The 18441-nt window shown below is 46.9% G+C and overlaps 1 long non-coding RNA gene across 1 annotated transcript; it reads right to left on the bottom strand.

Annotated features, from left to right (window-relative positions):
• Nucleotides 1-7441: 7441 nt before the first annotated feature.
• Nucleotides 7442-18160, bottom strand: LOC110300772 (uncharacterized). The gene is made up of 2 exons (XR_002378624.3): nt 18034-18160; nt 7442-7630 (listed from the first exon to the last, which is right to left on the bottom strand). It is a non-coding gene; the product is annotated as an uncharacterized LOC110300772 (long non-coding RNA).
• Between the last annotated feature and the right edge of the window lie 281 nt (nt 18161-18441).

Genomic DNA, 18441 nt, shown 5'->3' with positions numbered 1-18441 from the left:
TTGAAGATGTATCCATTGAGCCTAGGCTTCACAGCTCTGTGTTTTCACTGGTTGTGGTTTTCTGTAATGGGTTCCATTTGTAACAAAGGGAAGGTTCCTTGATGAAGGGTGAGGACTACCCTTCTCTGTGGGTATAAGGACGAATGTTTAGAGTGTAGTGAAGGGTCAGGTAAGAGTTATGCTGGCTTAGTAACCTCCTTATGCTGGAGGTTGTAGGTTCTCTTCCAAGACTCATGACCTCTCCAGCCCTGAGCAGTTGACTAGCTTTTGAAATGTGGTTTCCCTCTTGTTGAGGATGTCTCAAGTCTAGTTAGAGAGGTGTTGGTAACCACCAAAGTGTGTGTAACACTTCTGCACCCTTAGGGCAATCCTGCCTTGCTGGTCATTGTTGTGGTTCACAGGCATCGTAGCTGGGTAGGACCGCTGGCTGTTCTCCTTGTTTGGAGGCTTGTATGGTGCTACCGTGTAAACTAGTCCTCAGAAAAGAGGCTCTCAGGTCCGTTCCAACTTAGGGGCCTTTGGGTCCTGCATTTGGAGTGCATGGCGCCTTCAGCGATAGACTTACCTTCTGTCTCTCTGAGGAGGGGGTGGGGGCAGCCAAGGGCAATAGCAATAATCTGTAATGTTTTAGAAGTCTCTTGGGCAACCCTGACAACGACTCAAAAGAGGACTTCTTTGGGGATCCTTGTTGTTAGATGGTCTTTGGCTCTTGGAGAGAGCACTGTCAGCCCAGATGAGAAAATTTTATTTAGGCCGTATATATACCTCTATGCATAGACGTGTGTGTGTGTGTGTGGTAGTGGGTTTTTTTTAAATATTTATTTATTATATGTAAGTACACTGCAGCTGTCTTCAAACACTCCAGAAGAGAGCAGGAGATTTCATTATGGACGGTTGTGAGCCACCATATGGTTGCTGGGATCTGAACTCAAGACCTTTGGAAGAGCAGTCAGCACTCTTAACCGCTGAGCCATCTCACCAGCCCCCGTATTGTAGTGTTTTAAGTAGCGTGATTCTTAGAACTTTTCAGATATCTTCACTGTTACTTCACTCTCTTCTTTCCATCTGGGTTTATCTCCCTCTCCCCCTTCCTTATCAGAGACCCCTCCCCTTCCCATTGATGGGAACGGGAAATGATACAGAGGTTTTTAAAGCCTTCTAATTGACAGTGTCCAGGAGAGATGACATAGCACCTTGCCAAGTGAGTGTTTGGAGACTGGCTTGTTGTGCCCTCTGACTGAGGCCCCATGTTTCTGTTCTGTTGTGGGCGGGGCTTCTGAATGCCCAGCTCAGCCTTTGTTCCACTGCTCCACTGGGACAGAGCCTGCCTTGCCAGAGGAGGGATGACTCCCACCCCTTTCCTTTCCAGTGAAATGTAATAAACATGAAAGTAAAACAAAATACAGACAGACACAAAGCAGACCCGGGAGTTAGAAAAACAGGCATTGGCTAAAGCGTTAGAGGGGAGACGGGCAAGGGGGCCCACAGGCTCTGTCCACGGGCGCTCCGAGGAACCACGGCTGCTTTTAAATAGGAAGATTTGTTTCTTGTCCATCCCCCACCCCCATCCTAATATCTCTTTCTAGCAGTTTCTTTAGTTATCCAGAGGCAGGAGAGTGAACAAAGAGTGGGTCCCGTCCCAAGAAACACCTCCTCCTCCCTCTCCTCCCCACCCATGCTCAGGAGCACAAGCATGCAGGAAGCCCATTCTGACAGCCATTCCAGCCATGGGTCCTCTCAACGCTCCTCAGTGAGTTACTACAGCCTGACCTCTCTCTGACCCAGCAAAAGAGATCTACTAAGTGACGGTGACCATCTGTTATCTCAGGGTTAGGGTCCCGTTCGTGTCTCACATCCAGGTCTCAGCCCCACTGTGATGAAAGACTGGCAGCCCTAGCAGCTTGTGCTCTTGTGTGTGTGTGTGTTGTCTGTCTGTGTCTCTGTATGCGTGTGTCTGTGTTACTGTAACGACTGAATGTTGTTTCAAATGATGACATCCTACGTGGAGCTCCAGCATGTTAACAAGTGAGAAGGGTGGGAGGCAGAGGGTCTGAGGAGGCAGCCATGGCTTGACTGTCCTCTCTGGAACTCACGATCACATCCAGTCATGTTGTAGAAGGGTTGGGGGGCAGAGGTGGTACAGTGCCTCCAGGAATGGCTTCCACCCTTATTGTGGGATTGCTTACTGAGAGAATAGGTCTATTTTAAAATAGCTTCCTGAGATTGAACTCCCACCCGTCCACCATGTCTGACTAAAGGTCCTTACAGGGAGTGGGGGAATAATTGTCTCCATTTTGGACTTTCCAGACTCCATAACTGTGAGCTGAATAAACTTCCAGTATTTATAATTGACCAAGTCTGTGGAAACTTCCAGTGTTTACAATTTTCCCAGTCGTCTGTGGTTCTCTATTACAGCAGCAGTCATTGAACAATAAAGATCAAGGAGTTTGTAAAGTGTCCACGTTGACTTTGAAATATTTAATACCCAAGCCATGGCTTCCAGAATGATCTAGGAACCCAGGCCCAGCTGTTCTCTAAGGTCCCCGCAGACTTAAAACACTAACACCCTACTCTCTCTTAAAATGAAAATCAAGTCCTTGCTTCTAGAGCCCTACAGTTCAACATACATGGTATGGATAGGAAGTAGGAGGGGAAAGGTTCTCTCCCGAGGCCCATTTCTCCAATTTGTAACTTTTTAGGGGAATAGTAACAGAGAACAGTATAGGGACAACACAACCAATACCTACTCCTTATCGGGGAATTGCAATTTTACTGGCTTGTCTCCTAAAGGAATAAAACCTGGCAGACCAAGCTCAAGCTCTTATTTTATCTCCACAACTCTACTTTCTTGCTTTTATCCAGATGAAATCTAACATGAGCAGTGCTTCCCAACTCATCAGAGCCTCTTGTTCATGAGAAGTGCTCCCCAAACCTGTCAGTCAGATCCACTTGTTTGTGAACAGTGCTCCCTAACCCCTGTCAGAGCCTCTTGTCCTTGACCTCTTTCTGTTATTCTCTGTGCTTCCTGTCCACCATCAGCTGAATCACTCTGTTCTGCCAGAGGGATTCCAAAGAAGGGGTTAAGTCAAGGAATTCTGAGCTGGGAGGTTAATCTGGGTGGACTGGCCTTCGTTAGACGGTCTTAATTAGGATGAGTGTCCAAGGAGAGACATGGTGACATTGGAGGTTAGTGACAGCAAAGCAAAGGCTGGCATGACCGGGCTGTCTGCATTCGTTTTCTGCTGCTATAACTGGCTAATCCATAAAGAGCAGGAATCTATTTTTACAGTTCTGGGGTTTGGGAAGTCCAAAGCCTGGGGGCGAGCATCTGGCAAGGGGTTTCTTGCTGTCTCATCACCACAGTGGAGCATGTCACATGAGAGAAAGAACATGTTGAGCACATGAGGCAGAGGAAGATCCCTTAAGAATTAACCCACTCCCAAGACAGCTTCATCAACATATTCACAAGGGCAGAGCCCTCATAACTTAATTACCTCTCAGAGGCCCGCCTTTTAGTGCTGTGGGATTATGCTTCTAGCACACAAGCTTCCAGGTGACATTGAAACCATAGCTGTGGTCAAGAGCCAAAGAGTCCAGGCTGCCTCGTGTATGTGCAAAGTTGAGGGTCCTCCCCTAGGGTTCCTAAAATGAGCACAGCCCTGCTGGCTTACAGCAGACTTTGGCTCAAGAATTCCAGATCACAATGCTGTGTTATTTCAAGCTACTGTTCGAAGGCTGATTTGTTATAGCCGAGACAGGAAACCAACAGTCAGTTGGATGAGTTTCTACTGCCCCATTGCATTGTGGTGGTGATGGTTGGTTTTATTTTTGCTTTGTTTTTGAGATCGAGTCTCCCTTTGTAGCCTGGACTAGTATTGAAGTCCAGTCCTCTTTCTTCATCCTCCTGCAAAGCTGGGATTATGGTCTGTGTGTTTTTATATTTAGACTAGAAAATTAAAGCGACAGTGACTTTCTGTTTGTCGTTTGGTTGGTTTGTGACAGCATCTTAACTCTGTAGCTTAGGCTGGCCTGGAACTTCCCAGAAACCAGACTAGCCCGGAACTCACAGGTATTTTCCTGCCTCTGCCCCCCTGGGGTTGAAGATAGGCAACATTATGCTTGTCCCTAGACGTGATAATTCCATATTCTGTTCTTTCTTTACACAGCTGTGATTTTGAAATCTCAGTAACGACTTTATCTAACAATGCATGATGAGATTCTGTTTTGAGACCACCCACCCCACAGTTTCTATCAGACTCTAAGACAAGGGTCGGATGTTTCTACTTTTCCACAGCAATGACCATCCTGGTAGTGAAAAAGAGCTTAGACAGTGTGTGCTGGAGCAGGGCTGCTCACCTGGTGCCGGCCTGAAGCAGGGAAAGCGACAGGAGGGGCCCAAGGACAAGATACCCCCAAAGGCACACCCCCAAAGGCACACCCCCTCGTGACCTATTTCTTCCAGGTACATCCTGCTCCTAAGGTTTCCACTGCCTCCCAAAATAGTATCATCAGCTGCAAGCCAAGCGTTCAACACAATTCAAACTCGAACACGTGTATGTATTTCTATATACACACAGCTACACATGTGCACACAAACATGCAAAGTTCACTAGAGTTTCTTGAATGTTCAGTTTAGAGATTTACTCCATCCTCCAGACTATAGAATACATTTCAAGATCCTTAGCCTGTGTGTACACATGACGGGCGGCTTCCCAGGAGAGGGACAGGATGCTGGGAGACAGGAGGAAGAAAGCTTTCTTGTTGACCTTAGTCCCTGGATGTTTGCTTTTTCTATAGGCATGTATTATTGTACTTAAAAGTTCCACCCAGGCATGTTTGCCTGCTAAAACAGAGATTGAAAGCCAGCAGTCCTCAGGCTAAACACAAACATGGTTTCATTTGACCTACACAGTGTTTTAAAAATAAGGAAATACTCAAAGGCGTTACATAATTAGGATCGATAATCCAAAATTCCAACTTCTCCTGAAAAATGGAAAAGTAGAAAATATTTCACCTGCATTTTCATGTGCTAGCAATGGAGCAAAGTTGGGCTGGGTTGTTTGTTTGTTTGGTTTGGTTGTTTTAAAGTTTATATGTGAGAGTGTGTTGCCTGCTTGTATGTCTGTGCCCCTGGTGTCCCTAGAGGCCAGAAGAGTGTGTTGGATCCCCTGGGACTGGAGTTACAGATGGTTGTGAGCCACTTTGTGGGCATGGGGAACTGAAACCAGGTCCACTGGAAGAGCGGGCAGTATTCTTAGCTGCTGAGCCACCCTTCCAGCCCCAGGGCTATTATTATCTTTTAACAGAACAAGTGTTTGCATGCTCTGCCATGGTCTTACTAGCTACTTTTCTTAATGCTGTGACCAGATACCTGACAAGAAGCACCCGAAGGGATGGGCATGACGATGATACATGCCTGTAATCCTCGCATTCAGGAGGGTGAGGCAGGGGGTCAACCCAGGGTCATTCTCAACTCTATTGCAAGTTTGAGGCCAGTGTGGCTATATGAGACCTCATCTTAAACAAACAAACAAACAAAAATGGACCAAGAGAGGAAGGGATCGTCTGGGCTCGTGGTTTGAGGGGCAACAGTCTCTCATTGTAAGCAAGGCATGGTCCCTTGCAGCTGAGACAGGCCAAGAATGATGCAGCCGGGCATGGTGGCGCATGCCTTTAATCCCAGCACTCGGGAGGCAGAGGCAGGCGGATTTCTGAGTTCGAGGCCAGCCTGGTCTACAAAGTGAGCTCCAGGACAGCCAGAGCTATAAAGAGAAACCCTGTCTCGAAAAAAAAAAAAAAAAAAAAAAAAAAAAAGAATGATGCAGAGTTGCTGGGCCAGTGGTCAGGAAGCAGAGGGCAGAGGAAGCCAAGGTTGGTATATAGCCCCTAAGGCCGCTTCCTGGGAATCCACTTCCTCCAGTGAGACCCCATCCCACTTTCTAAAGGTTCGACAGCCTGCCAAAATAGCACTGCCAGCTGGGGACCCTGTGCTCAAAGTCATGAGGCTCTGGGGGGACATTCCACTTCCAAACCCAATGGTCCCAGCTTCTCTGTTGGGTTAGCTTTAGTCTGTCTCCCGACCTTCTGGACCATTTGAGTTTTTCAACCAGCCAGAGCTCCCAGATAAACAAGTCTTACACCTAAATTTTAATTTCAGATAGCAAAAATTGGTATAAAAATGTCCCATATGTCGCTGAGTATTTAATATTTTCATCTAATATTAAATCTAGCAGTTCTAGATTAATTTTAGGTCTATGAATGTTTTGCCTGCATGAATATCTGTGTCTCGCATATATGCCTAGTGCCTGTTGAGGCCAGAAGACAGCACTAAACTCCCCAGAGCTGGAGTTACACGCAGTTGTAAGCCATCATGGTGGTCCTGGGGATCAAACCCAGGTCCCCTGCAAGATCAGCAAGTGATATTACACACTGAGCCGTCTCCCCAGGCTCTAAATTTGGCAATTCTAACCAGCTCTCCAGCTTTTACAGCCTGGCCTCCACGACCCCAACTTTATCTCCTGTTGCTCTCTCTTCCTCAGATCCTCCGCTCTGATCCAGTCAGAGTGCTGGCCAGCTTCCTGCATGTGGTGTTTACATCCTTCTGACTGGGAAGTCCTGGCTCTGCTCCTCCACAGTTATTCAATATTACATTATTGTCTCTTGAAGACAAATTGAAGTTCCAGGCCTAAGGAACGGTTCTCTGCTTTGATTCCTGCACACTCTCTGCCCCCACACTCTGACCTCTGATCCGTGGACACTCTCTGCCCCCACACTTGCTGGCAACACTCTCTTCACCTTTAGAGCTTTGGTTTTGGGGGAAAAATCCAAACATTTATTTTATTTTCAAATTTATTTTGAATTATTTTATGCATATGGGTATTTTTGCTTGCATATATATCTGTGTACCACTTGTGTGCCTGGTACCCCCCAAGGCCATCAGAGGACATCAGATATCAGGTCCCCTGGAACTGGAGTTATAATGAGCCACAGGGTGGGTGCTGGGAATCGAACCTTAGTCCTATGGAAGAACGTCCAGTGTACCTAACCACGGACCCATCTTTCAATCCCAAATCCATCACTTTGAAGTGCAGCACTAACATGTCTCCTCAGTGCCCCTCCAGCTGGCTTATAACCAGGAACTCATACTGACTGCCATGGGCCCTACCCATTTGTGCGTGGGAGGCAGGTCATAGGAGACCCTTCATGCCAGGGTGGTACCTCAACTCACTGTTCATCCCAAAGGTTGTTCATTTAAATTGCTAACCATGGCTGGGGAGACGGCTCCCCCATTGAGAGCACTCGCTGTTCTTTCAGACACTTCTGTCCCCGTCACCCATGCCAGGAAGACCATGGTGGAACTCTAGACCCAGCACATCCAACACTTCCTCCTGGCTCCATGCATGCCCAAGCACACACAGACACAAATACGCAAACATAAAAATCAGACCCAAAATAAATATTTGAAAATTAAAAATAAAACAGCTAATTAACTGAGCTCTGGTTACTATGCCACTGTCCGGGTATTTCTAGAAGTGGAATGGTCTTGGGTCCTCATGCTGCCAGCTTTAGTGTCTGGCGTGCAGTCTCTGCTTCATGGACGTCTGCTTCATGGACGTCGTGTCTTTACCTGCTGGAAGGGAAGAGTGACTTGCTTGGGCCTGTTTTATAAGGACACCCATCCCATTCCGGGAGACTCTGCTCCCATCACTTTATTCCATCCAATTAAGTTCCAAAGATCTTTCTTCCTAATTCCACTCTGGGAGGAGGGATTTCAACACAGAGATCAGAGGAAGGGGAGGGTGGACACAGCCATTCAGTCCATAACAATAAAGTTTCCTAACGTTTATAACTCCGTGGGTTAGGTGGATGGTTCTGGCCCGGACTGGTTTGGCTAAGTGGAACCAGGTGAAGTAAGATGGCTTCCTTTATATCTGGGGTCTCACACAACCGGAGCCTCTTATTCTCAAGGAGGCTGGCTTGTCCCCACAAGAGCAGAAAGGTGCCTGGCAGAAGTTCTGCCTCTGTCACATTTGTTATCTTTCCTTGAACTCATAGCAATCCTCCTGTAGCCTCCCAGAGCTGAGGTTACAGATGTGAGCCACCACCCTGCTGATGTGCCTCTTGAGCCTTGTTTTATGTTAACTGTGGAAACTCTTTTTAAAAAAAAAACAACTTATTTTAGATTATTTTATGTGTATGAGTATTTTGCCTGCTGTGTGTATTTGTACCAGGTATGCCTGGTGCCTGAGGAGGTTACAAGAGGGTGTTGGATCTTGGAACTGAAGTTCTAGATGTGTGTGAACCACCATGGGGGTGCTGGAAACTGAACCTGGGGGCTCTGCAAGAGCAGTGGATACTCTTAACCACTGAGCTGCCTTTCCAGCTTCCGGATGCTCTTTTTAAGCCAGGCTCTCTTTGCTGACAACCTGCTTCAGCCTTCACAACTCCGTATCTCATCCTTAAATGCCAGGAGCTGAAGATTAGGTGTGAAATCAACATTCGGAGAGTGCTGGGGGGCGGTGCGAGTGTCCAAGCCCTCAGAACTTCTGAAAAAGGATTCCTACTCAGCCCCAGGAGAAATAGATTAGAACCCTTAAGAGCGAGAGTTGACCCATACACTCTCTTAACTCCCAAGAATGTCAAGAATTTACCAAGATTATAAAAGGTGGATTCCTGTGGGCAAGAGAGGGAGAGCTAGGGGAAGCTGAAACAAATGTTATGGGCAGTGCAGAAGCACAGGCAAGGCCGAGCTATCTAATGAATGGAGCTCAGCGCAAAATTAAAATCCCAAGATTAAGATGATTAGAAACTTCAAGATGGCAACTGCAAAGAAAGGGGCCTTTCTGATCACAGAGGTCAGTGCAACACACACACACACACACACACACACACACACACACACACAACTCCTTGGGGAGCATAAACTCGAGAGCTGACCAGGGTAGTGCCCGTGTGCCCAGGATTGAACAGTCTTCTAGGGGAGTCCGTCTGTCTGTCCAGCAGCTTGCTCTGAACTTATTCAGTGTTTAGTGAGTACCACCCCTGAGCAGGCACACTGGGTGGAGAGAGCTAGTAAGTCCTTGAGTTCCCTGAATTCATTCGGAACCTGCAATGAGATCTGCCCACGTCTAGGGTAAACTCCAGATCCAAACGGGAAGAAGAGAGACCTTAACTCTGTAGCTGAGGCTGATTTCCAGTTCTTCAGTATGGTTGGACTTCAGGTCCCAATTCCGGGTTCCCAATGTGCTTTATGGTGGTGCTCTGCTTGGACCAAGCCCCAGCCTAGAATAACTCAGTATTCCTCTTCCAAGACAAGACATTTCACCTCCTGCCTGCCACCAGACCCAGACACCACCGACCTGAGCTTGCTGCTGAAACCTCCAAATGCTGTTAGCTGTTTGACCATCCTGAGGTGGGTTTGGGCGCTCCTAACAGTGGTTTTAGCACATTGGCCTCCCTCCCATCTCTCCTGTAACAAATGCCTGACCTTGCTTTTATGTCCTGCCATTTGCTCATTTCCTGATTCTGTGATGATGCATGGATTTAGATTCCCAGCTAACTGACCCTCAGCAAGGATTAAAGTATGTGACTGCGAAGGCTTTGGGAGCCTTTATGTATGTCAGAATGATGTGGACCGAGCCTCTTTCCCACTGGGAACAAAAGTCTTCGGCCTCCTGCCAAGGTCTTAAGGGATAGTTTGTGAAAGAATGGTCTTGGGACTAGACATGAAGAGAGAGCTGACATTTGAAGTCACCATCTGCTTTGCTGGTGGCTCCAACCCCAGGGCCATTTTGAATGTTCCATTCTACCTGGGTGCCAGGGAACCTGCTTGGCAAACGGCTTTCCTAACCAAAGGCCTCCAGGCAGATAGATGCTTCAGATAGCTGACTCTAAAGCAGCAGGCGACCAAGGAGGGCCCGTTGGGTAGCTTCCTCCTTTTGTAAACCTGCATTTTAGAATTCCTGAAGCCTTGATGGTATGGGTATGGGCATGGGGGCGGGGATCAGGGTTAGGGAACGAGGAGGATGGGGGCGTGTGGCTCTCCAATGTCCTGTTGAAAGATATTTCAATGCAGATATTTCCCCTTAGGGAGACCAAGTTGCAGGGGGTAGAACCACAGGACTCTTTTTTTTTTTTTTTTTTTTTTTTTTGAGACAGGGTTTCTCTGTGTAGCCCTGGCTGTCCTGGAACTCGCTTTGTAGACCAGGCTGGCCTCGAACTCAGAAATCCGCCTGCCTCTGCCTCCAGAGTGCTGGGATTAAAGGCATGCGCCACCACACCCGGCAAACCACAGGACTCTTGATGAGTGTCCCTGTGTCTTAGTTTGCTTAGCTTTCCTGTTGCTATGAGAAGGTACCCTGCAAAAGCCACTAAAAGAACAGTGTATTTTGGCTCCATAGTTTAGATGTTCTGTACATCTTGGCAGGGATCTCAAAGCAGCAGGAGCGTGAAGGGCCACTCACAGCACAGCCACAGTCAGGAACCTAAGGATGCACCATTGTGCTCAGCTGGCCTTCTCCATTTTAGACATCCCAGCATCCTCTGCCCAGGGAACCGGCTTCCCACATCAATAAACTAAAGATAATCCTCCATGGGCACCCCTAGGGGCCCATCTCCATGGGCATGCCCAGAGGCCCATTACTCCCTGGTGATTCTCTCAAGCTACTAACACTACCACACATCCAATAGCAGAGTCAGCCCAGAAGGTTCGTTCCCCTGAGGACCCGAGAGGACCTCAATGTTCAAGCATGGGGTTGCCTCTGAACATATGCAAGAGGGAAATGGAGCCTGCCATGTGAGGAGACCAAGCAGAAGAATGGACAGTGAGGAGAGAAGCCACGGTACGATGCCAGAGCCCTTGAATCCACAGGCCATCACATCCCTGCATCTCCCAAGTGTACCAGGCTCATCTTATAAAGACTCAGGCCTCTGAGAGGGTACAAATGGAGTAAGTCTTTAGGTTTTTGTTTTTATTTTTGTTTTTCTGTAAACTAAGAAATTTGAAAGCCAATTAATATTGACATCTTAATTATTTTGGTGTCAATAACTAATTAATGACAAATTAATTAATTAGTCAACAACACCTCTTAAGCCACCAAAGGCTAATGTGAGGAGGGAGGCAGCTTAAATGACTTCAGCAAAAATTTTAAACCCTAGAAAATATGAAAATATATATCTTTTAATCTAGTGAGACAAAAGTTTTATGGACAACTTGATTTCAAAGTAGTAGATATTTGGAAAGGCAGAGTGTGAGTCTGGCCTTTCAGAGTGTTAAGTTCTAACTACAAAGCGTCTACTGGGTGGCAGGCACTATGTGAAGGCCAGAGAGCAAGATGAGCACTTCAGGTCAAGGTAGTTAGACAGCAGGCATTAGAAACAGATTAGGTCCCCTCCAGCAAATGGTGACTACTCTGTATGTCGGTACAGGGCAACAAGCGGGTGGGATGAGCATGGGTGAGGGTTTATCAAACTCTAAATACACTGTACTAAAGATACTGCATCTGCACTGAAGATACAGTCTGCACTGAAGATACAGTCTGCACTGAAGATACAGTCTACATTGAAGATAGATACAGAGTCTGCACTGAAGATACAGAATCTGCACTGAAGATACAGTCTGCACTGAAGATAGATACAGAGTCTGCACTGAAGATACAGTCTACATTGAAGATAGATACAGAGTCTGCACTGAAGATACAGAATCTGCACTGAAGATACAGTCTGCACTGAAGATAGATACAGAGTCTGCACTGAAGATACAGAATCTACACTGAAGATACAGTCTGCACTGAAGATAGATACAGAGTCTGCACTGAAGATACAGTCTGCACTGAAGATAGATACAGAGTCTGCACTGAAGATAGATACAGAGTCTGCACTGAAGATACAGTCTGCACTGAAGATACAGTCTGCACTGAAGATAGATATAGAGTCTGCACTGAAGATACAGTCTACACTGAAGATAGATACAGAGTCTGCACTGAAGATACAGTCTACACTGAAGATAGATACAGAGTCTGCACTGAAGATACAGAATCTGCACTGAAGATACAGTCTGCACTGAAGATAGATACAGAGTCTGCACTGAAGATACAGTCTGCACTGAAGATAGATACAGAGTCTGCACTGAAGATACAGAATCTGCACTGAAGATACAGTCTGCACTGAAGATAGATACAGAGTCTGCACTGAAGATACAGAATCTGCACTGAAGATACAGTCTGCACTGAAGATAGATACAGAGTCTGCACTGAAGATACAGAATCTGCACTGAAGATACAGTCTGTACTGAAGATAGATACAGAGTCTGCACTGAAGATACAGTCTGCACTGAAGATACAGTCTGCACTGAAGATAGATATAGAGTCTGCACTGAAGATACAGTCTACACTGAAGATAGATACAGAGTCTGCACTGAAGATACAGTCTACACTGAAGATAGATACAGAGTCTGCACTGAAGATACAGAATCTGCACTGAAGATACAGTCTGTACTGAAGATAGATACAGAGTCTGCACTGAAGATACAGTCTGCACTGAAGATACAGTCTGCACTGAAGATAGATATAGAGTCTGCACTGAAGATACAGTCTACACTGAAGATAGATACAGAGTCTACACTGAAGATACAGTCTACACTGAAGATAGATACAGAGTCTGCACTGAAGATACAGAATCTGCACTGAAGATACAGTCTGCACTGAAGATAGATACAGAGTCTGCACTGAAGATACAGTCTGCACTGAAGATAGATACAGAGTCTGCACTGAAGATACAGTCTACACTGAAGATAGATACAGAGTCTGCACTGAAGATACAGAATCTGCACTGAAGATACAGTCTGCACTGAAGATAGATACAGAGTCTGCACTGAAGATACAGTCTGCACTGAAGATAGATACAGAGTCTGCACTGAAGATACAGTCTACACTGAAGATAGATACAGAGTCTGCACTGAAGATACAGAATCTGCACTGAAGATACAGAATCTGCACTGAAGATAGATACAGTGTATTGAAGATACAGAATCTGCACTGAAGATAGATACAGAGTCTGCACTGAAGATACAGTCTGCACTGAAGATGATGCAGCAGCTTCCGCACTGAAGACACAGTTTCTGCACCTATCCCGGTTTTCACCATCCTTACACAAACAGCTTAATGAAGTGAAGGTTCACTCCACTTACTATTTGAGGGTAAGGGCCACACTGAAGGACTGGAGAAGAAGTCTTTGCAGTGGGACCTTTCTAAAAAAGGCAGGAGCCCAGATCATAAAAGGTGCCTCCCATACTCAGGGTGGGTCTTCCTTCCTCAATTAAACATCTCTGAAAACGAAAAACACACTCAGACACACCTAGAGGTGTGTTCCCATGGGTGGTTTTAAATCCAGCCAAGTTGACAATGAAGATTAGCAACCACAGAGTTCTACACTGAAGGAACAGCAGCTACCAAAGGCCAAGGACGGATACTGCAGGGATCAAATAGAGAGAGTTAAAGGAAGTCTGGTGACAGTGCGTGCGGCAGCAGATAAGTCTGAGCCAAGCAGGAAGGATAGAGATAGGCTGCGCCCTGTGGGCCATATTCGGTCTGCATCCATCCTGGAGGCTGAGAGGTATCCAGAATTAGTATAGGCAAGAGAGGAGCGAAAGGTGTTTCCAAAGAGACTGATCATGGGGGAGGAGGGCGTCTCGCTGCTCAGAGAAGGCAGACGAAGGAAGACCAAAGGAAGGTGGAGGGTTAGTTTGGGAAGATGGTGGGTTAGTCAGGAGAATGTGGGTTAGTCGGCATGACAGTGGGTTAGTTGGGGGAAAGATGATGAGTTAGTTAAGGGAGGATGGTAGTTTAGTTGGGGACAAGGGGTGGATACTTTTAAAGAAGAACATGTTAGCAGCTCATGTCAAAGCTATGTAGTGACAAGAAAGATTGTAGGTGGAAGTATCATTTGGGCCTGGAAAGACCTTTATGAAAAATGTCCCTTGAAGCCACTTATTTTAGCAAATACTTTCCCTCCTCCCCCAAGAAGTACTTTCTATTTTAGGACTGATAAAATGGCTGATATTTCCTGCGGTTGAAATTGTCTTTTATCTCTGTAAGGATGGAGTCTATATAGTGGGAGTCATGGTTGAATTTGACTTCTTATCTCGTTTTGAAACAGCGTCTATCCATGTAGCCCGTAGATGGCCTCATACTCAATCCTCCTGCCTCTGCCTCCCTAGTACTGAGACCACAAACACTATGTACACCGCCAACAGCCGTACTTCTTCTCTCCTGAGACCAGCTTCCATAGACTCTCTCTGGGCTGTAGCAACTGGGGGGAGGTCTGTAATTGTAGCAATCCAGTGAGTTTTCTGGAAATATTTGAAATGTGGTGGCGTGAGCAGTTGCTCAAAGAAGCAAGAATCTAGTCCTGCATGAGGAGACACTCAAGCAGCTCCACAAGTGCCCAGGAATGACACTTACCAGATCAGCCCACATCCCAAAGGGTTTGTGAGAGAACACTGTCCTCATAGGACAAGCTTGTCTGTGACTTCTGCTCTAATGCCCAGCCCCTGGGGGACTTGCTGGGAGTGTTCATGTCCTTCTGACTCTTACACAATCTCTCCACTTCTTACATAGCACAGCACAGCTTGACCCTGGTGATTACAGGGTGAACCTACCAGCCGGCAGGGGCTTGAGGTTGGCCCTGTGCAAGGGCTGGTTCATCAAGAGGCCAGAACAGAGGCCAACTCAAGCCAACTGGTGAGGCACACCTCTGCTCTCTCTGCTCAGGTAGTAAAGGAAGCCAGGAGAGATGGTATGGACAGCTCGTCACAGCCCACTTTCTTAGATTTCACTGTGTCTCCTGAATGATGGGTCGGTAAAAGGACCTCAGACATGAGGAGGCATTGACTAAGCAACATGGGAATGAGGCAGCGTAGGAAGACATGGAACATGGATGAGTAGGAAAGGAAAGAGAGGTGACGGGGTGAAGATGATTGAAATGCAGTGTGTACATGCATGGAAATGTCACAGCACAACCATCGGTGCATATACAACACGCGTGAAGAAGACACTGAAAGGTGAACTGGAGAGATAGCTCAGCAGTTAAGAGTACTCCCTGCTCCTGCAGAGGACCTGGCTTTGGTGGGTCACAGCTGTCTGTAACTGCAGTTCCAGGGGACCCAGTGCCCTTTTCTGGCCTCTTCCGGTACCAGGCATGCATGTGATACACACAACATACATACATGCAGGCAAACAGCCATACATATAAAATAAAAATAAATAAATCTTTTAAAAAGTAATAAGATACACACACATACACACACACCAGTACTTAGAAGGCAGAGGCAGGAGGATTTCTCTGAGTTTAAGACTGATGCACATAGTAGACTCCAGGTCAGCCAGAGACCAAGAGTGAGACCCCGTCTTTAAAAGAAGACAAAGGTGATGAAGAAAAGAAAACAGAATTGTGGGGACACGGGAAGGGAAAGGGTTCCATCATGAGGAATCTGGTTGGATCCTTACAAACAGAGAAGCCAGCATTTCCACACAAGTGTCAAGATTTTCTGTGACGGTCCCAACATCGAGACAGACAGTGTCCTTCCATATGTGGATAGTTCTTGTGACAATAACTATGAAGACCCTGGTAAGGCCTCCTTGCTATCCTGGGTGTGTTCTAGAAACAGATCAATGACTTCACTGACAGTAGAGATAGCCTGCCTTCCTGTAACCCCTCTACCTTATCCACTGACATCCTGCCTGCTGCCCTCAGGATCCACCCTGTGGCCCCATTTAGGTTCCTTAGCAACCCTTTAGAGGTAACAGGTTTGAACAACACCAAGAACAGGCTTCACAGCTACAGTGAAGACAGTGGAGAGTGGCTCTCTCAGAGATATCAGGCGTACCTAGTCTCCTCGAATGCCTGTGCTTACCCAGCTCTTAGCAAATGCACAGCTCTGCTGCATACAGGCCCACCCCGAGAATCTCTTCTGCACTGAACCAAGGATTCCGTTTTACCTGAGACTAGTTTCCTGAAGATGAAGAGAACTGCTCAGGCTACTGGTGGTGGCAATGTGGAGCTGTTTCTCTGTGCCTGCTGCCTCTGGTGGGAAGAAACACCTTGAGGGCTGTCAGCTGTGACTTCATCATGAGGAACAGCCCTGGCAGACACAACCTTCCTACTTATGTCAGAAAAGCCTTTCTGTCTGCTGCTGGCGCAGAACTACCTGCTGCACAACTTCATTTGCCTCTGACAACTGTCGGTCCACAGGGCAAAGCCCATTCCTTCCCTCCTTTCATGATCTTTCTACATTCTTGCCCTCACTCTCCCAAGGCCTCCCCACCCCCACCCCCTGCCCCTGCCCCTCAGCAACCACCAGAGCTCCCTTTTTCCTGCCTCAGCAGAAAGGCTTCATGATGTTTGTTTATGTATGCAGGTGGACAGGTTGCCCTTCACCACAATGGACTCTGTCACAAGGATTTAACTGGACATTAACTTTCAAGGCTTACTGAGCAGCTATAAACAGAGGGTACCAGTTAAGAGTAGGCAATACAGAGCCCTATCAAAGCCTGACTAGGTCTGGCCCTGCTAGCTGCCAGAGCGTGACTTGGGATAAACTTCTTCACTTTACCAGGCTCTTCAGTTTCTGTTCTGTAAAGGAAAGCCCGTGTGTGTGTGTCTGTGTGTGTGTGTGTGTCTGTATGTGTGTGTGTGTGTGTGTGGCTGTGTTGCCATAGCGACTGGAGGAAACAATGCATATTGTCACTCAGCATCACCTATGACAAGAATCTGCAATCCTTTATCTGCTGATCAACATGTAGAAGGTCTTGCTCATTAAAGGCCTTTGTATGCCGGCTGCAAGTACAGAGAATGGTTCATTTTGGTTTTGTCTTGCTTTTTGTTATTGTTGTTTTGTCTGTTGGAGCAGAGTCTCGCTACATAGCCCAGGCTGCCCCGTTCTTCAGCTTCCCAAGTTCTGGGGTTATAGATGTGAGGCATTGTGCTCAGGACATTTTCTCATTATGAAAAATTTCAGATGTACAATAGGATATATTTCTCCTCTGTTGTTATAGAGCACAGTGGTGAAGATGCTCTGAGACCCACGTTATTACTGATTTAGCTGAATGAGCTGCTGGCTGCAGCCTCCTCCACCGAGGCCCTGAGATACAGGTGCACAAGCCGGGCCATGGAACTTGCTGGTTATTCATTAGCTCTACTACCCAGTGCTTCACGCTCTCTAGTTTTTGTTGTTGTTGTTCTGTGTTCCCTGTTCTTGGACCTAACACGAAGGTGGTCAGTAAAAGAGGATAGAAGGGGGCAGCTGTGGCAGCACACACTTGTGATCTCAGGAACTGGGAGCTACAGACGGGAAGGTCAGGAGTTCAAGGTCACCCTGTGCTATATAGAAAGGTTGTCCTTAGCCCAGGTTACCCAAGACCCTGCATCAAAAAAATATATGTTTTTTTTTTTTTTAATTTAAATGTGGATGGGAAAGGATAGGCAGAAAGGGAAGAAGCCTAGGCTCAGAGAGGGACCCCTCCTTTGATCTGAGGAGTGTGGTTTCCTGCTGTGGAGTGCATTTCGCTGAAGGAGACTGTGTTAGTCACCTTTCCCCTTGCTGTGACCAAACACCAACAAGAGCTGCTTGAGGAGAGAAGTGTTTGTTTTGGTTCATGCCTTGAACCGGCAGTTCACCACCGTGAGGAAGGCAGCTAGCTGGTCACGTTGCATCTGCAGTCTGGAGACCGATGGGTGCTTGTTTACTCTGGCCGCCAGGTGCATCACCCACCTCAGGTAAGCTAATCTAGAACTCTCTGCACAGCTGTGCCCGGAGGACTTGGCTCGAAGATGACTCTGGTGGTTTTAATAAGATGTGTCACCCCTATCTGCCCCCCCCAACTCCTCCACCCCCAACACACACACACCATAGGCTCTAGTATTTGAATACTTGGTCCCCAGTTGGTAGAGCTGTTTGAAGAAGTTCAGGAAGTATGGTCTCACTTCGGGGAAGTAAGCCATTAGGGGTGGGCTTTGAGAGTTTAAAACCTTACTTACCTATGTCCACTCTGCTCTCCGATTCCTGGTTTTGAATGATGATGTAAGCTCTCTGTTCCTGCTCCACATGCCTACTGCTTGCTGCCATGGCTTCCCACCGTGACGTGACGGACTCTTGCCCTCTGGAACCGAAAGCCAAAATCAACTCTCCCTTGCGTAAGTTGTCTTTGGTCCTGAGGTTTCATCACAGCAACAGCAGATGTAACTAAGATTGCTGGGCATGGTGGCACATGGCTTTAATCCCAGGGCACCAAAGGCAGAGGCAGGCAGATGTCTGTGAGTCTGACACCTTGGTGTACATAGCCAATTTCAGGGCAGTCGGGCTACACAGAGAAACCCTGTCTCAATAAATAAATAAATAAATAAATAAATAAATAAATAAATAAATAAATAGGTGACTCTAGGTCT

This window comes from Mus caroli, unplaced genomic scaffold, assembly GCF_978045245.1.
Source record: "Mus caroli unplaced genomic scaffold, Mus_caroli_1 scaffold_1, whole genome shotgun sequence".
In the NCBI taxonomy this organism is placed as follows: Eukaryota; Metazoa; Chordata; class Mammalia; order Rodentia; family Muridae; genus Mus; species Mus caroli.
The sequence above is the reverse complement of the archived record's forward strand: the minus strand, read 5'-3'. Positions and strand labels throughout refer to the sequence as shown.